General features: G+C 40.0%; 1 protein-coding gene across 1 annotated transcript in view; it reads left to right on the top strand.

Moving 5' to 3' along the window:
* Positions 1-26035, top strand: part of LOC135709354 (uncharacterized) — a 465653-nt gene that overhangs the window by 174313 nt on the left and 265305 nt on the right. The window lies entirely within an intron of this gene.

Raw genomic sequence — 26035 nt, 5'->3', positions numbered from 1 at the left:
AAGCGAAAAAGAGAAGATTCATGTGTCAAACACATACTTTTGAACTTCACTTGTAACTTACAAGTTCAAAATATCATTAAAACATAAAATGATTCCATAGTTCCAAAAAAGATTTTTTTTTTTGTAGCGAAATGCGTGGAAGCAGCCGTGAGTACAGGGCATATTCCATGCACATTTACCCTAGGAAATTGATGTCAAATTCGGCAGGTATCTCAACATCCGAGTTTTCAGTTTTTTAAGGTTTTAACCGGAATGAACACAACTGGCCGAAGACATTGAGCTCTCTTTTTGTCCACGCTCAAATAACTTTCGTGTTAACCATAAAAAAAAGTCTAGGATCTTAACATTCAATTAAAAAGTAAACAAATTTCCGAATAGAGCTTTTTGACGTTTAATCGGCGCACATTACTGCACCATTTAAATCGTACGAGTGCGAGCAAGAGGGAAACAGATTAGTGGGAAAACAAACCGTGCATTCATCCATGTGTGCTAGATAGAAAAAGACGATTAAACGTCAAAAAGGTCTATACCAATCATTTGTTGTGATGTGGCGTCGAAAAAACAAAGTGGCATCAAAATGGTAATTTTCATTTACACAAATAACATGAAAAGTAACTCAAAACACGTCGGTAGCATTGGTTCTCAGCACGGAAAACAAGATCGACGGAAAACAAACCAAGGGAAATAAAACCTATACCATAACAAATGGTACCTATACACTCAGCTACACACAATATGTTGATTTTGTGTTTCAGCAAAACAATTGTTTACTAGAACTCAGCATTAGCATATATCAGAGTATTTGCTGTTAATCAGTAAGCCGAACGTCCTGCCTACACACCAAATTTGAGATTTAGATTTCAGTAAAACGGATTGCTGGATCATGATCAGCAAAGCAATACTTTACTGAAAGACAGCAAACGATATGTTTTACCGAAAAACACAGCTAACATAAACTAATGGTGGACACTCAGTAATGAACTGTCAAACTGTTAGCGCCACAGTTGCAAGTACACACCAAATTTTAGTTATCATTATCAATAAAACGGTTTGCTGGATCATGATCAGCAACAAAATAGCTTTACTGAAAAACAGCAAACGATGTTTTTACCGAAAAATACAGGTTTGCTGGGTGTCCAAGTACAGAGCTGTCAATCTATTAGCGTTACAGTAGCAAGTATTTGCATTCGTACGATTTGTAGAAACCACCGAGGAGGAGGAAAACTACAAATATATAAAATTATGTTGGTAAGAGCACTGGTAATATTCATTTTTTTTATTAAAGTCACTTTAACGCACTTGAGTCATTTGTGACTTGTCCGGGGGTGAGATTTGAACTCGTGACTTTGGCGTGAGAGGTATGGATCTTAACCTCTACGCCTGGGTCGCCCCTTTTTATATTAAATTTTAATAAATTATGCATGGAAATTACCCTGGCGATTTTTTCTTTATTATTTGTATATTTGTATTAAAAATCTTTAACAGAAGCTGCCAGCTCCAAGTGAAAATAAATTCGATTTACTGAGTTTATTCAGCAAAATGCTGTGAGCTGTCAGAATGTTTTATTGCTGAAAAATCAGTGCAGAAACATTGCTGAAACTTTTGCTGATTAGCAGCATTATTTTGCAGAGGAGTTTGCTGATCTTTCATTAAGTCTAAAATCAGAAAAAATTTGCTGATTTTCAGTGATTTAAATTTGGTGTGTACACACTCATTTTTATTCGCTAGAAACCAGCAACATTTTGCTGGATTTTGCCGAGCTGGAAATCCAGCAATCCTTCCAGCAAAATGTTTTTGCTGAATGGCCAGCAAATTGATCCAGAGCTAATTTGACAGCACTTAACTGAAAATCCAGCAAAATGTACCGATTATCCAGTAAAATGGATTGGCAATCGTTTTGCTGGAATTACAGTAATTTTCGTTGGTTTTGTTTTAAAGAAATCACATTTTTATCAGAATACAGTTTATTATATGATAATATGTTCGTGTATAATACATCACATTATGTGCTGGATTTCGGTTGCGCGAATTTAAACCGAAAATCGATGCAGCTGTATGCACTCTTGATGGGTTACCGATAAAATTTCGCCTGACTGTAAAAATAAAAAGGAGCTGGGTACAAAACAGCTTAAAGTTTGAATTTTACGCTTACTTCATGACTTCCGCAGCATTATTGATTGTCTAGTGATAAATTTATGGTGCGCACTTATTAATTTTTCAACCGACTGAAAAATTATCTCATAGCTCGCAGCTCCAACGATAGAACCGATCTTGATTATGACATTTAATTCTGTTAGCTGGAACAATCAGCTAAATAATACCGATTACTGGTTTTACAGCAAAACTTTCTTTTGCTGGATTCACTTCAGTAATTCATTTTGCTGGAACTTGAACTCAAAATTTGGTGTAACGTACGCACCACCGTGTCTACATCGAAGGAGGAGGAGGAGGAAATAATTAAAATTATGTTGGTAAATACACTGGTTATATCAAATAAAATATACATGACAAAGAGCCATATCTTGTTGGTGATTCTATATTATTTGTGTATTTGTATCAACAACCTTCTTCAGAATCTGCATGCTCCTAGTAAAAAAAATCGATTTACTGAGTCTATTCAGTAAATCTGAAATCTTTACTGATTTGCAGTAAAATGTTGTCATTTTGACAGAAGTTGAAATTGCTGAAAGATACAGCAGCATTATCTTGCTGGAAAGTTTGCTGGCCTTTCATCAAGTTTAAAATCAGCAAAATTTTGATTTTGAGTTTCAGCATGAAATTTGCGGAAATAGATTCAGGAAAATAATGTTTTACTTGAATTCAGTATTAGCATATTTGGCACTGCCGAAATCCAGCAAAATAAACAAATGTCAGAGTATGTACTGATAATCAGTAAGCCGAGCTTCCTGCCTATATACCAAAATTTTTATTTTGAGTGTTAGCAAACAATTTGCTGGAATAGAGTGCTCTTAAGACCTCAAGATAATTTAGCCTACATGTGCGCTTTAACCACACATTCTGATTTTTGGAGTAGTCCAATTTTCGATGCAAGCAGCAATACGTATTCGTTCGCGCTTCTATTAGCATTTTCTCAGCGTCACGCACACATATGACGCATTTGATTGCTTATATTTATTTGCTGCTTGTTTATAAATCCTCTATTCTCTATCTCTATTGGAATAATCGACAGAATTTTTCGAACTGTCTGAAAGCGTTTTTACAACGCTCCAAACTTCTCAGGTGAGTGTGACTATTGTCGCCAGCTTCTTTTTCTTCGACAACCGTTTGAACTGCTTGCTAACCAGCTATTCTATAACCCGTTACTCTAAATCAGCCACATTTTGTAGTGCGTATATTTCATTCAAAGAAAAAATATGTAAAAGCAGTACTGTAGGTGTCACTGAAAAAAAAAAGTATCGGGATTTTATATTTAAGGCAAAAACCCGGAAATAACATAAACAAAAAAATAGAATGAAACACAGGTTCAGTAGTTTTAAGACTCAAAACGTGTATCTTCAAATTGTATAATTGTTTTTTATTAAAAATAAAATAATGATATATGCAAATTTAGAAATATTTAAAACCATGAACACTTGAAAATTGACAAAAAAAAAATTAGTAAGGAGCTTCTGGTCAGATTTTTGAAATGTTTTGCTAGTACACTTTTTTAAAGAAATTTCTACACAAGAAACAATATTTGAGACATTCCCAATCATTTTCCGTGCAAAGATTACATGAAAAACTTGCTAAAAAAAGTTTCAAATATGACCAAAAATTGATGCCAGTGTTGGAAAAATATAAATATCACGCTTGATTTTCGTAGACAAAAATCTACAAGAACCCGACCAACCGTTCGTGAAACTTCTTCAAAGTTCTATATACAGAATAAAGATTTATGTCGGTAATTCTTTACTTTAAATTTTCTATGATTTCGATGTACACATTTAAAAATCTTTATTTATCGATACTTACATTTAAGATTATTTCTTCATCGGTCATATGATAGTAATCTATAAAGGTGCCATACTAAATTTCTTTTAATTTCGATATGTCTCATGGACTTTAGTATTCTTTATAAATATTAATGAATAAATATTTAAATACTGATATCATCATAACTTTGAACTTTGACAAAGAACAACAAAGATTGCCATCGATGCACATTTATAATCTCCTTGTTGTCGATTTGGATCGCTGGTTAAAGAGAGTTCGAGACAAACCAGGTGACAGATGTCAATGTTTATATTATTTATCGACATATTCGGCATTTCATCGGAAGAAGCAATCTGCTGGTAAATTAATGAGAAGACCGATGGCTGCGACGCAGCAAATGTTTACCATTGTAGTTCTTCAAGTTTACGTATAGATATTTAATAACCCGTGATAGGATGCGTGGTGGGATTCTCGGCATTTGGAACCCAATGAGCAAAATTGATACCTTTTTAGCCTCTATTACACCCACATGGCTGACTGGTTGATGGTTATGACAAATAAATATTTAATTCATGTATGAAAAGATTTACAGAAATTCCAATACACCACATACTAGAGTGTGTTTGCCTGTCGTTGATAAGCTCATCAACAGCAGCCGTGGACCCGAGGATTAGCAACCAACAACGAAATCAGTACATCCCAGATGGCATGGGATCGAAACTAGAAATTATGCAGTTAAAAAATCACAAATAAAATCAGCAGTTGTGTATCGATATTTTGATTTTACAACAGAAATCGATATTTTGATCTGGCAACACAATCGATATTTTAACAATATTTTGAGAAAGATCTTTATAAACGATTCACGATTAGACTTTTAGCATCTTTACAATTATTCATGAAATGGTGACGATCGCTATCGATTTTTCATATGAATGAAAATTAAAGAAAATTAACGAAATGGTTGGTCGGGCACACAACTGCGGTTGATATTGCAAGCTGTGATATCGCAGTTCAGAATATCAAGCTAACAAAACTCACCAGCTGCAAATCTCTCCAAACTGTGGTGAGATTGAAATTCAACCGAATCTTCCATAACGGCTAGCAGCAGTCGCTTCGTGTCTGCCACCGGTGAAGATAAAAAAGAGATAGCATTATTATACCTTCTCTTTCTAAGAAAACGAGGTGCAATGGAATCATTTTTGTGTCGATTCAACTCTCAGCTTCAATTGAGGATTCAACTTAACACGTTGTGAATAGTCTCGCAATATCTAAGTTCAATATCAAGTTTGCATTTTGCATCAGCTTTTTTTTTTAATATAAAAATTAAAGGTATAGTTTTTAAGATATTTAAGTTTTATCACTTTTTGGAATTTTTACTCAAAATAACAAAAAAAAACTTGTTTATTTTACCCAGAAAGACTTTCCTTAACAACTTTGTCTCAATTGTCAGCTTGATTGAAAAATGACAAATACGCCATTTTGGAAAAAAAAAATAATACAAGATCCCAAATGGCCGAATATTTGCAAAAATTGGAATGGTTGCCCATTGAACAGTACCCACTGGTTATAATGAAAACTAATTTTGTAAATATTGTAAATACGTAATCCTTATCATAAGTATAAAACTAAAGCTAAATCCTTAAACCATTGAAATTAAAACTAAATCGATCCAATGCGACTAACAACAACAAATATGACCCACCCTAATGAGGATCGTCAATTCTCACGCGAGAGAGATTGCTCAATCCAGTGGTCACTCAATTGCACTTGACCACACACGAGAAATGTGTATAGGGACATTGTAGATCAGAAGAAAAAATTACCGCGGTAACGTTCGCAGCATCCCAAAGCCGGTCGTTTCTGATTTGTCCACTTCCTAAATTGTGTCTCGCTATCCATCCGTCGGTAACAATAAATCAATCAAAAGTGGAAATTGAACTTTTTGTATGTCCGAAAGATATCCAACGGTCGTGTACGTGGAACATCAGCAGTGTTTCAGCGTGCCAACTTCCTCAGTGGTTTCTGTGCGCCGTTCGAAGGCCGAACGGAAAGAAACACCTCCGAATCCCGGCAAATACAGAGCCCACGGCTCGAACACCCATAACAAAAAATATACAATGCAAATCGAAGAAGGCCGAGTCATTTTTTTAGTTGGTTTAGAACTGATCTACACACCAAATTTAAATCGCTGAAAATCAGTACAATTTTGCTGATTTTAGACTTGATGAAAGATCAGCAAACTTTCCAGCTTAATAATGCTGCTGTATCTTCCAGCAATTCCAACTTCTGGCAAAATGACAACATTTTAGTGAAGATCAGTAATAATTTCAGATTCCATTTTTACTGATTTTTTCAGCAATCCCAGATTCTGTCATTTAGCAGCATTTTGCTGAATAGACTCAGTAAATCGATATTTTCCTTACTAGGAGCATGCAGCTTCTGAAGAAGATTGTTGATACATATACACAAATATTATAGAATCACTGACAAGATAACCTGGCTCTTTGCCATATATATTTTATTAGATATAACCAGTGTATTTACCGAGGTATTTACCAAAATAATTTGAATTATTTCCTCCTCCTCCTCCTAATATGTAGACGGTGGTGCGTACGTACTTGCGACTGTGACGCTAACAAACCGTTTTTCGGTAAAAAAAAATATCGTTTGCTGTCTTTCAGCAAAGCATTGCTTTACTGATCATGATCCAGCATTTCATTTTACTGAAATCTAAATCTTAAATTTGGTGTGTAGTAAGTAAATGGAAATTTCAATAATGGTTATCTCTGAGACATTACTTCAGATTGGAAAAAGCTCTCTTCATTTTGTGCAAAATAATAGAAGGAAAACATCGAAAGAGCTTTTTGAAATCTGAAGTGATGTCTCAGAGATAATTTTTTTTTTGTAATTTAATTTACTCACTAAGTCACTTTCACTTTAACAGAGAACAGTACAGTCACCAAACCAAGACATTTATTTCACAGCTTACAAAACAGAGTACCTGACACTGCAAAACATGTCTGGTACGTCTATATACGCATATAGATTCACCACCGACAAACCGACAAGAAACTTAAACTTTACTTTTGATCAAGAATCCATAACGGCCGATTCAAATGTGCTGCGATTCCATCTATAAAAGCCATAGAAATGTTTTATCTAGATAAAAATAATTTGTCCGAAATAGATTAGATACGAACCAACTCATATTTTTTTTACGCGTGTTGGTGGCTAGGATAAATATTTTCAACAAGGCGGAAGATGTCAGATTTTGATCAGATTTTTTTTTCGTAATTTGTATGATCATTCATGTCGGTTTGTCGGTGGATTTACATCCGAAGTCCCTCCTTTTAAGCGTGAGCGTTTAACGAGTAGTGATTGGACGTGAGGCGTATGCGTATCATACGAATGAAGTCTCGACCCACATCCAACCCCTTGAACCAAGGACTCTTCGACATCTTAGGGATGATCGAATGTAGCCATCGTCCCAAACTCCCTTCACTCCATTTATTCTGCCAGCTGACGATAAATGAACAAAAATTCATCGTAGGCGATTTGTCGATCGTAAATATCGCCTTCAATAGCGCCCACCTGAGCAAGTGAGTCCGCCATCTCATTGCCCGGAATCGAGCAATGAGATGGGAAATTAAATTTAATATCCGATGAGATACTGAAATCAAAGTTATTACTGTCAACCAACTGATCATTGATGATTTGTTTATATCTTTATTAAGGAGACTTTCAGCCCTGGGATGGTTCGTCTCCAACATCATTGATGATTGATATTGACATTGATAATCAATTTTTCATTTAATTCCGGTTCAACAACTGAACTTTGGGTGTTTCGTGAGACCGTGTATTTTATTGGCAACTCTTAATGGGTACGACGGTTGCTTCTGAATTATTTCACCATGCTAAAATCTGTCAAATGTAATGTCAACCAATCTGTCTGCTTATTCTCCTTTGTTTATATTCAACATTTTATTTGCCATTAGCTTGTCCTATCTACTACAAATATAAATGCATAAATAAAGGCACAGGTATTTATTTTCGGTGTCAGGTAATCTATTCTGAAGTCTGTGGGATGTACATGTAATCCCATGTAATACATGGGATGTTTATAGCAGAGCTAGTAAATATCATGACCGTCATTTGCGACTGAGAAAACAGGTCCTTTCACTATCACCAGATGAAACGAGATGAGCTTTCGTGCCACTTTTTCAATTATCAAACACTTATCTCATATGTCACATTTATGGTCATTGTAAACAGCTTTAGTCCGAGAGTTAGAAGGTGATAGCTAACATACAGACTTCTGCTTTTCTAAAGGTCAATTGGTTTTTGAAAAACTGATGAATACTCATCAACATGATTATTTACAAAACATAAACTAAGAGTATAAACCTGTAAATTTATTACTCGTGATTTTCTAAAATCCATGAAAGAAACTTCCGGTATTAGAAAAGTTGTCTAATATCCTATAATATGGATTGGATATATTGGAAAAAGAGATGACACGTAGGGGTCAGAAATCGATGATTGACGCCAAATAAGAATCCAAAATGATGGCATCCTGTTTCTATACTCTCAGATAAAGACTGTCGGTTTTTGAACAACTGTCAAATATTCAACAATATGGGTGTTTTCGGAACGTGGACAACCTGATGATATGATGATATGGAACTACCACTCACTCTAGCAATACAACTGTCGGTAGACTGTGGACTATCCTCGCTGTTCGACTTGATCAAGTTTAATACACTCAAATTGTACTCAACATGCCATTGTAAACTGATAAAATTTTAAAGATTGTTTTTATGTGCCCCACACATGATTTTTTGCAATGTGACCAACAAATGATATCTATGCGTCGGACACATACTTAATATGTGTACACATAAAATCCATGTGTAACCACACAAACTATTCATTTGACTCATACATTTCATGTGTGCTTCTGGGTGGATTCTGTTCAAGTGTGGTCACATGAAAATCATGTGGAATTTTACATGAAAATTCGTCAATAAAAATGTGTGGAATTCTATTAGTGTTTAGAAGGTCAAAAACCGGTTTGGAAGAATCCGTTGGCAGCATTGCCTACGTGCATCCACGGGATAAATGCGAATCTCCTTTCAACAACAGGATCATACAACCGGTCAAAAACAGTCCATGTCCCAATGAGTAGGGAGAAGAGCCCACCATCTTTTCACGAAATGTTAAAGACAGGGAGTTCGCATTTCCCCTCTCCCCATTCATTTCGTTTTGATCGGTGCCCTGGTGGACCCTCCCGTACCCAGCATATAATGCTTTATATAGTAATGGAAGTAAAGAAAAAAAAAGAGAAAAGATCTCACCCGAGATGTTGCATAGGAAAGCGTATATTGAAAAAAAAAAACTCCTTTGGACTTCAGGACCTGATGCAGGCGCTTTGGCATGCTCTCCAAGTTCTTTAGGTGCTGTGGATCTAGCTCTTCCCAGACGCGCTCCAGGGTTTCAAAATAGTTATATTTATTGGTAACATCAGTTTTGTCAACGCTGGCATAGAGGATCGCCCACAAATTCTCGATGGGGTTGAGGTCCGTACTTTGTGAAGGCCATTCCAGCGGTTTGATGCGACAAGACCGGAATAAAAACTTAACTGGGTCTTCTTGGCAGTATGCTTCGGGTAGATATCCTGCTGAAATACCAACTTCTCTTTAAGGCCCGTCTGGATCAGCGAATCCTTCAGATTTCCCCTTAGAATATTGATTTAGGAATCTGTCGTCATTATCCCGTCAATTCTCCTTAAGGTCCTCACTCGATCTGCACCACGCACGAACCCGCCACTTTCGGTTAAACAACTCGAATTTTGATTCGTCCGGCCAGAGAACCATTTTCCAGAATTCTAGGGGCATATCAGCATGCCCCTTAGCAAACTTAAGCCGTTTGGCTTTGTGTGCCTTGCTGATAAATGGTCGTTTCTTGGAAACTTTACTATTCAACCTCTATGCTACGAGACGGCAACAAACAGGTCGACCGGAAACTGTTAGCTGAATGGATTCCTGATCTTGCGGAAAGTTACCTTCGGGTTCTTCTCGACTTCCCGCATGATCTTGGTGTCCGTTTTCGCATCCGTTTTGCGCTTCCTACATCTGCCAGGGCGATCCACCAGTGATCCGAACGTTTTTAGTTTCAGAAGAATTTTCCCAACCCCTGCCTTGCTGATACTGTACCTCCTAGCGACAGCCCGGTGCGATTCACCGTTTTTTTTTTACATGACGAACACCCAATTTTTGGAAACATAATCAACTTCAACGGAATCAAATGCGATCACGTGTACAAATGCACCAGGTTGAGCCGTTTGCTTCAAAACATGTCAAATATCAAAACATAAACTATTCGAGGGGTTTTCCAATGGGAACTTATCGAAAACATATTGAAGTGGGCATTTTTTGACACTGTTTTTTTTTCAATGCAAATTGTATTTTTTCAAGTAAAAGTTTTCAGTATTCCATAAGTGACACTTTGAAAGAATATAAAAAATATGATATCAAAAAATACTACAGTGTGTTTGCTCTAATTGATGGAATCCCACCTATTTTTATGAAAAACTTAGAAACTGAACTCACAACCCCTTTATTCTGGCTGTTTAATATGTCACTTGATTTCTGTATATTCCCGAAGGAGTGGAAAAAAAATCCTACTTAATACCCATATATAAATCTGGTAAAAAAATCCGATATTAGAAATTATCGTGAGATTACTATCATTACCTCTTCGAATCAATTATAAATAAAAACGTTTTTGGCCAAATAAAACAAAGAATAACTAGTGCACAACACGGCTTTTTTAAAGGCCGTTCAACAACCACAAACCTTTTGGAATTTGTGGACTTCGTATTAAATGCAGTGGACAGAGGTAACCAAGTAGAAGCTCTATATACGGACTTCAGCAAAGCGTTTGACAGAATTGTTATCCCAATGCTGATTTTTAAATGAGTAAAAATCGGAATTGAGTTGAAGCTTCTCATCTGGATTAAATCGTATTTAGTTCATCGCCAGCAAATTGTAAGATTCAACGAGAAAACATCTAAGCCAATTCATGTCACGACAGGGGTTTCTCAGGGCTCCCACCTAGGTCCCCTTCATTTTATTTTATACATTAATGACGTCTATAATATTTTAAAAAATATCAGAGTACTTGTATACGCTGATAACATGAAGCGAATATGAATGTGTTTCAGAATGAAATAGATGATTTTTACAGATGGTGTAGTAAAAGTTTATTGAAACTAAATATTAAAAAATGTAATCTTATAACGTACAGTAGAAAACTAAACAAACGAAATCTTTGTATTACATTAAGTAGTGAAAATGTTCAAAAATGTGAAAATGTAAGAGATTAAGGTGTTATTCTAGATTCTAAATTGACATTTGTTGACCATTACAACATAATATTTAATTTTATAAAACGTTTCGGTCTCCACTTTACCTAACCTTACCAATCAGGCTAAGGCCTTGTTGTCCTCTGCTGTCCGAAGAAGTCGTCTCCACTCTACTCGATCCATGGCCACAGTTCGCCAGCCTTGTAGTCTGCGAAGGGTCGCAGGTCACCTTCTACTTGGTCGATCCACCTTGCCCGCTGCGCGCCTCTTCTTCTTGTTCCTGTTTGGTCGCTTTCTAGAACCATTTTCACTGGGTTGTCGTGCGGCATTCTTACAACGTGCCCAGCCCACCGTAGTCGCCCAATTTTTGCAATGTGGACGATGGATGGTTCTCCCAGCAGCTGGTGCAATTCGTGGTTCATTCGCCTCCTCCACGTTCCGTCATCCATCTGCACTCCACCGTAGATGGTACGCAACACCTTCCGTTCAAAAACACCAAGGGTGCGTTGGTCCTCCACGAGCATAGTCCAGGTCTCGTGGCCGTAAAGGACCACCGGTCTAATCAGCGTCTTGTAGACAGTCAACTTCGTGCGGCGGCGAATTTTATTAGACCGGAGCGTCCTCCGGAGTCCAAAGTAGGCACGATTCCCTGCCACATAATGCGTATTTTTTTTTTTTTTTTTTTTTATTATAGTCATTTTAACACTCTTGGGTTATTCATGACTTGTCCGGGGGTGAGATTTGAACTCGTGACTTTGGCATGAGAGGTATGGATGCTAACCACTACGCCGGGGTCGCCCCCATAATGCGTATTTGAATTTCTCTGCTGGTATCATTTTGGGCGGTCACCAGTGAGCCCAAATACACGAACTCATCGACCACCTCGATTTCGTCACCGTCAATCTGAACTCGGGGTGGGAGGCTAACATTGTCTTCCCTAGAACCTCTTCCTTTCATGTATTTTGTCTTTGATGCGTTGATGGCAAGTCCAATCCGTCTAGCTTCAGCCTTCAGTCTGATGTACGTTTCCGCCATCATCTCAAAGTTCCGTGCCATAATGTCAATGTCATCGGCGAAGCCAAGGAGCTGGATGGACTTCCTGAATATCGTGCCACTCGTGTCTATCTTCTGATCACACCTTCTAACGCGATGTTGAACAGCAGACACGAAAGTCCATCACCTTGCCGTAACCCCCTTCGAGATTCAAAGGGACTCGAGAGTGTCCCCGATACTCGAACAACGCACATCACTCGATCCATCGTCGCCTTGACCAATCGCGTCAGTTTATCCGGAAGTCCGTACTCGTGCATAATCTGCCATAGCTGATCTCGATCGATTGTGTCGTATGCGGATTTGAAATCGATGAACAAATGATGTGTGGGCACGTTGTATTCGCGGCATTTCTGCAGAACCTGCCGAATCGCGAAAATTTGGTCCGTGGTAGCGCGGGCACCCATGAATCCCGCCTGGTATTGCCCCACGAACTCTCTTGCATATGGTGACAGACGGCCCAACAAACAATTCAAAGTCACAAATAAGCATACACATTGAATAAATGCTGTATAACAGTGTACAATGCTGAATAAAACAGGATGTCGAATTATGTGCTGAAAAAAGCTCATGGAGATCGATAGACGCGCTTTTATTCCGCCGTTTGCTCTGATATGATTAATTTACTTATTAAAAGCTTTATAAACGTTGACTGTCTTCCTGATTCAGAACCAGAGGTTTGATCTAATAACAAACTGAATAAGTGTAATTTGCACATACATTGTCGCTTTAATTCGACTGTTTTCAATTGCTTTAATAAAATGCTTTATTAGACGTCTTATAAATGTTTTCTGGCTCCATTATTAGAGTTCATTGCATTGCTTTACAATATTGCTGTATATAGGTGAATACAGTCAGCAAAATAGCTCTTATACCACTATGCGTCCATGTTTTAATTGCATGCTTTGAAAATGCTTTACAAACGGCGTATTCATTCATTATTCCACAACACTGCTTCAGGCTAACAACAAAACGAAATTGGTAGCATAGTGGTTACCGTTTCCGCTTTCCAAGTAGAAGGTCGCGAGTTCAATCCCAGCCTCAACCCTTTTTTATTTATTTTCTACGCCTAATTAATTTAAATCGTAATCACAAATCGTATCACTCACGACAACCAATTCATAGATCTATCGAAAAGAATAGCATCCTTTCCATAGAAATTAGAGAGATGGAGAGGTAACGTTGGTCTAATGTTAAACAACTATGAATGAATTCGACAGTGAGCATTCATAAGGGCGAATACGCGATGATCGATTCTCTTCATCGATTTTCTCTTTGCATTGCTACAGCTAGGCGAAACAATTTTCTAGAATTTGTTCAATGCAGAGTAGTAACAGGTTGTATTGGCTATCGAAAGCAACAGCAAACGCACCGAGAAACGTTAAATCTAGCGAGTTATTAACAAAAGAGAAAATCGACGAAGAGAATCGATCATCGCGTATAGGCCCTTATGCATGCTCACTGTCGAATTAATCATTCTCACACCTCCTTGAATTAGCTAGAGTTACGGCTGGAAGTGCTGATAGGTTTTCAGATTCAAGCTTTTATTGTTTATTTAGCTGCCCATATGATGTATTCTAGGATAGCTCAGATGGTAAGGCAAGCGGCTGGTGATCGGAGGGTCATAGTTCGAATCCAATATAAGGACTTGTGTGTATGTATGTATAAAATAAATTTTCTAGATCCTGTTATGTGGTGGGTGGTGTGCATGCTTCGACAGAAATAATGACACAACAATCACTAACGAGAACAATCCTGCTCTGTGTGCTTGCTGTGTTTCTTATTTTCTGATTAATTATCCCGTAGTTGAATAATCGTTTAATAAAAGTAGAATAGTGTCTAATTAAACATTATGTCACATGAGAATCAAGCGTCTATATACACGTTTATACCATCGCTGTTTAAGGAAGTAATGATGTCTAATAAACGCTGAATAATCAAAAAATTGATCGAATTAGCTAAGCTCTGTTATTTCGATGTTGTGGTTGAACAAATTCTCCAGATTTGTGTGAACAAAGCCTGAACAGAAGTTATTATTAAAAATAGTACAAGTATTATTAAGCATGAAGTGGAATAAAATCGTCAAGAAGTCGTTTCTTCAATAGGAAATTGTTTGTTGGGTGCGGCATAGAATTTGGGAGAGTACCTTGTAGGCGGCGCTCAGCAGTGTGATCGCGCGATAGTTGCAGCAATCCAACTTGTCGCCCTTTTTGTAGATTGGGCATACGACACCTTCCATCCACTCCTCCGGTAATATCTCCTCCTCCCAAATCTTGGCATTTACCCAGTGTATCGCTCTAGCCAGTGCTTCACCACCGTATTTTAATAGCTCACTTGGTAGTTGATCTACACCAGTTGCTTTGTTGTTCTTTAGCCGACCGATCTCCTCCTCAACTTCTTGAAGATCAGGGGCCGGTAGCCTGTCGTCTTCTGCGCGTGCTCCAAGGTCTGTTGCCGTGCCACCTTCGTTTTCTGCTGCTTCACCGTTGAGGTGCTCGTCATAGTACTGCTTCCACCTCTCAATCACCTCACACTCGTTCGTGAGAAGGTTACCGTCCAAGTCCTTGCACATATCGGCTTGCGGCACGTAGCCTTTGCGTGAACTATTTAGCTTCTCGTAGAACTTCCGTGTGTCGTTTACGCGGTACACATTTTCCATCGCCTCGCGATCTCGGTCTTCCTGGTAACGCTTCTTCCTTCGGAAAACCGAGTTTTGTCTGTTCCGCGCTTGTCTGTATCGCTCCACATTCAATCTCGTGTGGTGTTGCAGCATTCTCGCCCGTGCTGCATTCTTCTCCTCTACTAACAGTTTGCATTCGCCGTCAAACCAGTCATTGCTTCGGTCCGGGATTGCAGTACCTAGTGCCGCTGCAGCAGTACTACCTATGACTGAACGGATGTCCCTCCAGCCATCTTCAAGAGAAGCTGCGCCAAGCTGCTCTTCCGCGGGTAGTGCAACTTCCAGCTGCTGCGCGCAGTCCTGGGCAACTCCGGCGTCCCGTAGTTGCTCAATGTTGGGTCGCGGCGTTCGACTTCCACGGGTGTTATGAACCGTCGAGAGTTTTGAGCGCATGCATACTGCAACTAGGTAGTGGTCCGAATCTATGTTCACACTGCGGTACGTGCGGACGTTGATAATGTCGGAGAAGAATTTCCCGTCGATTAGAACGTGATCGATTTGGTTTTCTGTGTGTTGGTCAGGTGATCTCCAGGTGGCTTTGTGGATATCCTTGCGGGGGAAAAAGGTACTTCGAACTACCATACCCCGAGAGGCTGCAAAGTTCACGCATCGTTGGTCGTTGTCGTTCGATACGGCAAGCAGGCTGTTTGGCCCGATTGCCGGTCTATACATTGCCTCCCGTCCTACCTGAGCGTTCATGTCGCCAATGACAATTTTAACGTCCCATTGCGAACAGCCGTCGTACACCTGCTCCAGCTGCGCATAGAACGCTTCTTTCTCGTTGTCGGGTCTCCCTTCGTGTGGGCAGTGCACGTTGATGATACTGTAGTTGAAGAAACGGCCCTTAATCCTCAACTTGCACATCCTCACGTTGATCGGCAGCCAACCAATCACGCGTTGACGCATCTTACCCAGCACTACAAAGCCGTCTCCCAGCTCGTTGGTGGTGCCACAGCTCTGGTAGAAAGTAGCCGCTCGATGCCCGCTTTTCCATACCTTTTGTCCCGTCCAGCAAAGTTCCTGCAGTGCTACGATTTCGAAGTTGCGTGGTTGAAGTTCGTCATAGATTAACCTATCGTAACCCGGGAAGCCGAGCGATTTGCAGTTCCATGTTCCGAGTTTCCAATCGTAGTCCTTATTTCGTCGCGTAGGTCTGTGCCGATTGTTCCGATCCGTATTTCTTTCTTCGGTATTTGCAACTTTGTTTTTTTCCAGGGCGGCTTGTTGGGCCTGCCCCAACCCCCTGTCTCACTGGTGGACCATCGTGCACAGCTCTGTTTAGAGTCCCACGCTGGCACTAGGACGGTGATCAGCCGCTCCTAACATGGAGAACAGACGCCGTTTTGAGCCGCACCTCCATGGTGAACAGACGCTCGGGTTTGGTGAAGCATTTCCTCTATCACCGTACTATGGTTACCGCGCCAGTGTTCGCGTCGCACCTCTTCACTTTGCTATTGCCGGACTGGCAACATTGCCCAGGCTACGCCACCCAGCTGTGTCCATGTTTCCGATGGTAGTCTTTTGTTATCATATGACTCAAGGAGGCGTGAAGTAGGAACTTGTGAGGACCAGGGCTAGGTATTCCGCTCCTTCCAGGTTGTCAACTCACCATTTTGTAGACCATTTTGTCTCCACTTTAAAGATGCTTATACAATAAAATCACTTTACGTTGCTTATGTGAGGTCAATTTTAGAATATTGTAGCGTTGTTTGGTCACCCTATATGAAAAAGCATGAACAACGAATAGAGTGAATCCAAAAGCAATTTTTATTATACGCTCTACGTAAGTTAGGTTGGACGGTTTTTCCTATCCCGTCATATGAAGCACGTTCCTTGCTGATCAGCATTCAAACATTAAAATAACGTCGGGATTATGCAAAGATTTCTTTATTAAACAATATCATTTCGCAACGCATTGACTCAGCTGATCTATTGTCAAGGTTAAATTTGTATGCACCGTCCCGACAATTACGCAATCGACACTTGTTCGCAGTAGATCACCATCGGACCAATTACGTTATAAGTCATACAACATAAGTCCTAATGTTAATATGTAGTCTACGATTTGATTAATTGACGAATAAATAAATACATAAATAAATAAATTTGAACCAACCAAATGAGAGAAATTGAAAAAAAAATAGGTGGGTACTTTATTTTGCATCAGTGTATATGTGATGGCTTTCAAAACGGAATTAGAGTGTATCGCCCAAAGTCGATTCTTTTGGTTCGATTAAACGATTTTTGAGTCCATCTCAAAGATACTTAAAATCAACTGGATCAATCTTTTTCTATCGATTTTAGTTTTGGTTTAAAAAAAAATGTTTACAGTGCATTTCCATTTCAATTAATCCAGTATGTACACAATTGGATTTCAAAATTGCATAGTACATTTGGGCCCTTGGAAATCTTGGATTCTCAAATGGCGTTAATTTTCGGCCTCTGCACGTCGTCCACGTTCCGGAGACGCGTTTGTTTTCGTAGGTGTTGTCTGTTCTGATTTCGGCGTTGGTCGCGAGTTGAAAATATATTAAAAGAATCTTGATTTCAATCGATAATTCAGAATTCAGTTGATATCCTCATGTAAGAAGATGTATGTAAAAATCGAATTTATTTTTTTTTTAACTTTGTTCTACGATCGACACTTAGCTTGCTGCAAAAATGAGATTTCAAATCGACATTTTACAACAATTTGTCAAAGCTCCAACTCGGATTATTTTTTAATACTGGTTCTGATCAGAGGATCTGCCAAATGTTTACTAAGTACCGTAATCATCATTTCCCCTATTCAGATATGCACACATAATTTGCTAATTGCTGTGACCCTCGTGTCCCATTACAAGAAACTTCCATGCTAGAACTTTAAATCGATACCAGAACTATTGAGACCTATTGATCAACCTGCAGCATGGCTCCCCAGTATGGATCATAGTAATTTGTTTTAGTGATAGTAATTAGTAAATATAACAACCTAAACATGGGTACCAACTGGCCGGATTCCATATAAGCGTCGATCGCTCCCGGAGTGGTACGTGCGACAATTATACGTGACCACAATTATAGGATTTCTCCACGATAGTTAAATCAATTAGCTTACGACGGCAGTTAAGTCGTATCGGCATTATGCATAAAATAAAGGCACACACATACACGCACTACCTACCCCACTGCGGCCACTTATGTGTACGACAAGGATGAATGTGCACCAACGCATTATGTCGACACATGTACTTATGCGAATGAAGCGGTATGTTGCTCCATTGGTCATGTCATAAATCAATCATAGTTATTGCAATCAATTAGAGCGAAGAAAAGGAGAAAATAAAGCTAAATTAGCGATAATGAGTCGCTTTTGTCAGGTTGGTCAGATTCAATGCGACACATGTATAGATCGTGTTAGGAAGGTGGTAGTCTCTTTCCAGGAAATGAAAATTAGTTCTGTGCTATCAATATTTTTAAATCGGCTGAAATATTGCTTCGATACATTTCTTCCATGATTCCTAGTCCTCGTTTCTGGCCAATGCCTTAACAGTGTACTTATGCCGATGAAGTAATGAATGTTTGATAAATGTAACCGTATAGCAGTGTAGGGAAAGTTATAGCTTCCAATCCAACTAAGCCGGAAGCGAGGAATGAACCGTGAGTGGACCCAGCTGCTGTTCACTGGAGATTAGTCGCTACAAATTGCTACCACACAGCACGACGGCGACGACAACGGAGGGCTAGAGATTGCATTTCCCATGGACGCCAGCAGAAACGCCCATTTCGCAGCACAACATGTCCAATTAATTGCTCCCGCTGATAAGGCAGATTCAGAACTCGGCCATTTGCACTTGTTGCACCACTTGGCATTTGTACCTGTCGTCGTCGTCGTCGTCGTCGTCGTCGTCGTCTGAAATAGAAACATTTTCACAAATTATAGCAATTTTTTAGCGATCAATTTCTACGATATCGCCATTCGCGCGTGAACTAGTTTTTCTAGTTTAATTTTTGTGGTGACACCGAGCGACACAAATGGGCGACCCTTCGAGACTAGCTCACCCCGTTTCAATCGCCGTACTCCATGGAGGTGCCAGGTCCTCGAGAGGGTCTCCGGGTTGGTAGTGAAATTGATTAAATGGTCAATTATCTCCATAATAAATGAAGCTATTTTTGCTTATCTCGCTCTCACGGTATTTGAGCGACGGGGGTCGATACGCGGTGGTTGGTTATGTACCATCGATACCTTCATCGCATGCACGAGGAAAAGGGAGGCTTCATAAAATCAATTAAAATTATAATAATTTTATTGACACCGGTGCTAGTTTGACACGGCTCGGAGTGCACCGGAGTCGATTATCGCCGTTGCTAGTTGATCTGTCATCTCTATTACTACGGCATTAGTCAGTCAGGTGGATCAGGTCCTTCGCTGGTGGCTTTCCTCTGGTGCATCTTCTTAAGCTTTCTTGCGTTGGAATGTGCGCGACAATTACTGAACGGATGACCAATTTGCATATAAATAGCAGTGGTTTGTTTTGATGGGTAGTTGGTATCAATCATTTACGATACGACCTGCTGCCATGAGAAAGTTGTCAGATCACAAATGGCCGTGTAATTGATACTCAATCCGTTAAAAATCAACCGAGACACCACAGCATTATAGTCTATAAAAATATTGCTTTAAAATTTCAGATGACCATCCCGATTGTAGAAGTCAAGTACTTCGTACAAAATTCGGCAAAATAAGGCAAACTTTGTTGAAGATTAGGAAATTTCGTAGGAGGTCAGGAAATATCGTAGAAGTTTATCCAACTTCTAGAATTTAAAGGATTTTCGAATCAGTTTAGGGAACTTTGAAAACTTTGAGATCTTCGTTTCGCTGAAAAGTTCATGAAAATTTTCAGAAAAGGTTTAGGTTATTTCCAAAAGTTTGGAGCAGTTGATGGATCTTATGAGACCGAAAAAAATATGGATCTTAAGAAGATCAGAAAAAAGAAAGAGAGAGGATTGGTACTCATTACGGAAAACAAATCAAGGAATAAAAAAGAAGATCATAGAACTTTGTAGAAACTCAGACATTTTTTATATGTTCAGGGAACATGGTACGAATTAAAGGAAATTTGTACAAGTTCAACAAACTTGGCAGACATTCAGTTGTAGCTATCGAAAATTGAGCTACTGAAAAATCTTTGATGTACTGGGAACTTATTAGAAAGTGATGGAAATTACAAGGAGTTTATCGAACATTCCACATGTTCAGAAAACTTCACAGAGCCTCAGGAAACTTCAGATAAGTTCAATGGATTGAAAAGGAGTTCAAAGAGCATTGTTTGAGCTCATGGAAATGAGTTTAAGTTCAAGAAACTTCTTGAAAGTACAGGAATGTTTTTATAACTTATCGAAGCGTCGTAGATTTTTAGATAATTCAAGGATTTTCAATGTGATATCAATAAAGACCTCTGGATATTTTTCAAGACATTTTGAGTTTTTTTTTATAATCCATTTATTTGTCAAGGCTCAAATGCGTTAGCTTTGCGGAGCCGAATATTTTTTACATTAATAACATTTCTTACAACCAGTGTTGGCAAAATAAGAAATCAATTGATATTTTTCCGCTCACATGCGCTCGCAATATCACGCGTGATATTGATTTTACAAGTGCCGGCGCCGGTGGTGTAGTGGTAAGCGTGACTGCTTTCTCACCCCAATGGGTCTGAGTTCCATCCCAGCCGAGGTCGGTGGGATTTTTCTGAGGCATAAAAATCTCTGGTCACGTCTTCCTTCGGAAGGGAAGTAAAGCCGTTGGTCCCGGCCCATGTGTGTTTGATTGAATGGGTGCGATATCCTACGCAGGTGTGGAAGCTACCTTCCTGCGGATTCGATTACCGTCAATGGATGGCAATCGATGTCCGTCGGTGATTGGCACTAGATTGCGGAACAGAGACCGACGTCAAATAAAGGAAAAGAGAGATTGATTTTACAAGCTCCTTTGATATTGCGAGACTATTCACAAGGTGCAAAAATCAAGCTGAGAATTGACTCGACACAAAAATGATTCCATTGCACATCGTTTTCTTAGAGAGAGAAAGCATAGTTTGCTATCTCTTTATAATCTTCACCGATGGCAGACGCGAAGGAACTGCTGCAAGCCGTTATGGAAGTTTCAGTTGCATTCGGGTGTAAAGCAAAAAATCATTAAACTCAATCTCACCACAGTTTGGTGAGATTTGCAGTTGGTGAGTTTTGTTAGCTTGATATTCCGAGCTCTGATATCACATCTTGCAAAATCAACCGGAGTTGTTTGTTTGTAGATTTTTGTCTACGAAAATCAAGCGTGATCTTGGGCGTTGGTGAGATTTGATTTTTTGATATTTTCCCAATACTGCTTACAACTAATGTTAGTAGAACAGGGGCCGATTACTCACGGCTTACTCGAGATTAGGGATTACATTTATTGATCATTTGGAGGGAGGACAAGGGAACTAATTTAAAACTTAAACGTAAAGGATGACTAAAACACAAAACATTAAACACATACATCAACAGCTTTAAGAAAGTCGTAAATAAGCTTCATAAAGACGATATCACGGCAAGCCAAGACGTCTTTAATTGGCTAAAAGGGTTTTTTTCCTCGGACCCTAAGGGAATCACACAGAACGGATCTCGCCTCATGATGCAAGGAGCAGGACCAAACAACATGCTCGATGTCGTGATAACCGTTTCCACAGGTACACAAGTTGCTGTCGGCAAGCGTAATACGGAAGAGGTGGACGTTTAATGTAAAATGATTGGACATGAGCCTGGACATTACACGAATAAAATCACGACTCATATCCAACCCTTTGAACCAGGGTTTGATCGACACCTGTGGGACAATAGAATGTAGCCATCTTCCCAGATCACCATCATTCCACTTTTGTTGCCAGTTGGCGGGGACTTGCTGATGAGAAATCGTGAAAAATTCGTGATAGGCGATTTGTCGCTCGTAAATATCGCCTTCCATAGCGCCTACCTTGGCCAGCGAGTCCGCTTTCTCATTGCCCGGGATAGAACAATGTGAAGGGACCCATACCAAGGTGATGATACGCGAGCTGTTTGATAAAGCACTCACGATCGTATTTCCTGGAGGAAATACGTCGAGTGTTTCATCGGCCTCATTGAACGCATAGCCTCCAGGGAGTTTAGACTATCCGTAAAAATGAAATAATGGTCAGGTGGAAGTGAGGCAATACGCTCTAACGTGTACGAAATAGCTGCTAGTTCAGCAACGTATACCGAACACGGCTTTTGAAGCTTGTATGAGGCGCTATGAAGATCGTGGAATACTCCAAAACCAGTGGACGCATTTATCACCGGCCCATCTGTGAAAAATCTCTTCTCGGTGGGGACGTGGCGGTATTTGTTCGCAAAAATAGTTGGGACAGTCAGGGAACGGTGAGGCTCTGGAATTCCTTGAATCTCCTGCCTCATTGTGAGATCGAATCTCACGGAAGAATAGCTGAAAAGATGGGAGACAGCTCGATTGGGGTTTAACGAGGTGGGGCCGATGTCCAGAGTCATGTACTCGTAGTACAAGCTCATGAATCGTATTTGAGGATTCTGATCTAGCAGCTTCTCAAAGTTTTCGATCACCAGCGGGTTCATGACTTCACAGCGGATGAGGAACCGGAACGATAAATCCGTAAAACGATTTGTTAAGGGGAGGACGCCCGCAAGAACTTCAAGACTCATGGTATGCGTCGATTGCATACAACCTAGCGCGATTCGAATGCAACGATATTGAATCCTTTGGAGCTTCAATATGTGCGTCCCCGCCGCCGATTGAAAGCAAAAGCTACCGTACTACAAAATCGAGAGAATGGTGGTCTTGTAGAGTCTTATCAGATCTTCCGGATGGGCTCCCCATGAAGTGCCGGTAATAGAACGAAGGAAATTGATTCGCTGTTGGCATCTCTGCCTCAGATATGCTATGTGTTTTCCCCAAGTGCACTTGGAATCGAACCAGACACCTAAATACTTAAACGACATGCTGTGAATGATTGTTCTACCCATAAGTTGAAGCTGAAACTGTGCTGGATAAAGCTTCCTAGAAAAAAACAACCATCTCTGTTTTCTCCGGAGAGAATTCGATACCCAGATTCTTTGCCCAAGTAGACAAATTATCCAAGGTATCTTGCAATGGTCCAACCACGGAAACCACGCCTACATCTGCAAGCTGCCTTAGCGTGCAATTTTCGGCCAGACATTCATCAATGTCTTTGACATAGAAATTGTACAGGAGGGGACTTAAACATGAACCTTGTGGAAGACCCATGTAGCTGATTCGTGCAATTTCCGAGTTGCCATGAGAGAAGCTCATTCGTTTCTCGGACAACAAATTAAACAGGAAATTGTTGATAATCGGAGAAAGCCCACTGGCATGGAGTTTGTCCGAAAGGATATCAATGCAAACAGAATCAAACGCCCTTTTAATGTCCAAGAAAACTGAACCCATCTGCTGTTTTTCAGCATAGGCTAATTGGATTTCAGTTGAAAGCAACGCAAGGCAGTCGTTCGTCCCTTTGCCCCTACGGAATCCAAATTGCGTATCTGAGAGTAAGCCATTCGCCTCGACCCACTTGTCCAGACGAAGAAGAATCATTTTTTCTAACAGCTTCCGAATACACGACAGCATCACGATGGGACGGTACGAATTATGATCCGACGCGGGTTTACCGGGCTTCTGGATGGCGATAACTCTCACTTGTCTCCAATCATTCGGAACAACGTTGAGCTCCAGGAATCGATTGAACAAGTTCAACAATCGCCTCTTTGTGACGTCTGGGAGGTTCTTGAGCAGGTTGAACTTGATTCGATCTATTCCCGGAGCCGAGTTATTGAATGAAAGAACAGCAACGGGGAGTCCATGCATCGTTTTCCAGCGGCGGATCGCGAGTGTTGCATCGAACTGGAACCGAATCGGGACAAACCTTACGCGCGAAGTCGAAAATCCACTTGTTAGAGTACTCCTTGTCCTCGTTGACCGACGATGCCGCGTTACGCATTCTCCTGCCGACATTCCAGAGCAACGGCGCCGGTGGTGTAGTGGTAAGCGTGATTACCTCTCACCCCAGAAGGCCTGGGTTCAATCCCAGTCGGCGCCGCCGGGATGTTCTGAGACATAACATCTCTGATCACGCCTTCCTTCGGATGGGAAGTAAAGCCGTTGGTCCCCGGTTCATGAGTTGATGGGTCGATAGGTAGGGTCCAGGTGTGGGAGCTGCCTTCCTGGCACGTCGGTAGCATTGGTGCTCAGCACGGAAAACAAGATCGACGGAAAAAAACAAACCAAAGGAAAAAAAAAAAGACATTCCAGAGCGTTTGCATGGAAGTCTCTCGCGATAGCCCTTCGACGAACCGACGCCAGTAACCGCGTTTTTTGGCCCTGACCAAGCTCTTAAACTTTTCCTCTAGCTCCGTATACCGCTCAAAGTATTCGCGGGAACAGTATTTACGAAACTGTTTAAACGCGGTAGACTTCTCGTTATTCACGTCGGTGCATTCCTGGTCCCACCACACAGTGGGAGGACGTTTGCGAATGGTAGTGCCAGCAACAGGCTTCGTTTGTGCTTGAAACATTTTGAGTTGATGAAGTTCAAAAATTTAAATGACGTTTTTCAGATACCCTTCCAAGACGGAAGTTTGATCGGAAAGTAACGGGTGTACAATAAAAAATGAGATTTTTTTCAGTCATATATTTAGTAAAAAAAAAATTCCAACAAATTCAGTATTGTTTATTAAAAACATAATGTTTATTCTTCAAAAAACGTCAATGAATATTGGAGAAGCGGCCTTGGTCAGCCGTACGACGCAACTTAGTCGCGATGCTTTCACAAGAGAGGTATTGGGTTTTGAAATCATTCTCATTCTCATTGAACACCTGTTATTTTAATGATTAACAGCTTTAAACAGAGGTTTTAAAAAAAGCCCTCTGAATATTTTTCAAGACTTTAGGTCACCGTATAGTCTCCAAACTATTGATGGGACAATCATCATAATCATCAATTTATATTTTTCCGTTATCATACGCTCTCACATCACGCGTGATATTGGAGCAAAAAATCATGTTTGATATTTATTTTACAAGCTATCCTTTGATATTGCGAGACTATTGACAACGTGTGAATTTGAAGCTGAGAGTTGAATCGACGCAAAAATGATTCCGCTGCACCTCGTTTTCTTAGAACGGTACGGTATAATACTGCTATCTATTTTTTTTCTCAAGACTATAGTTTGGTAATATTTGCAGCTGGTTGCAGTCATTCCATAAGGACTGTTCATTAAAGAAAGTGGACACCTGTTTATCACCGGTTAAATAAAAACATGGTTTATTTTGGCAACACACCTGAAAAAAGTGAGAAATTTCGAACGATGGGTCGGATCAGCTTATTAACTCGCAGATTAATTCTGCACAAAAGGTTTTCCGAAAAGTTGTCGTTTCGAGAATTGGCAAAAAGCGTAAAGTGCAGTAAATCTACGTGTTCAAGATTGTTAACAAGTTAAGAGAAAAGTGTTCTCTTAAAGATTTACCGAAATCTGGGCGCAAAAAGGAGGCATCGGACCAGAAAAAGGAGCTGGCAGCAGTACACCTTTTGAAATCGCATAAACCGTGTTCCGTTCGTGAAATTGCCAAAAAATTGGACATTAGTGTCGGAACTGTGCAGAATATCAAAAAACGTAGCAATATCAGAACCTACAAAAAGCAAAAAGCACCCAAAAGGACGGATTCACAGAAAGCTTTCTCGAAAACGGTCACGGAACTTGTATGACGTTCTCCTGCGATACATCCGAACCGAAATTTGGAAAAAAAAGGTTTTGGTTTGGCAAGCCATTTTCTCCTGTGGCTTGAAGAGTTCTTCGTATTTCACAACGGGCACAATCAATGGTGAAAATTACAGAAAAGGATGCATCAAAAAACGGTTTCTTCCCATCTACCGTATGCGTGGTAATGTTTGCACCATTGAGCAATGCCAATGTTTTCGATTTTT

The sequence above is a fragment of the Ochlerotatus camptorhynchus genome, unplaced genomic scaffold, assembly GCF_037179485.1.
Source record: "Ochlerotatus camptorhynchus isolate MF236.1 unplaced genomic scaffold, CSIRO-AGI_Acam_v1.1 ptg000358l, whole genome shotgun sequence".
Lineage (NCBI taxonomy): Eukaryota > Metazoa > Arthropoda > Insecta > Diptera > Culicidae > Ochlerotatus > Ochlerotatus camptorhynchus.
Note: the sequence above shows the minus strand (reverse complement) of the source record. Positions and strands in the feature narration are given on the sequence as shown.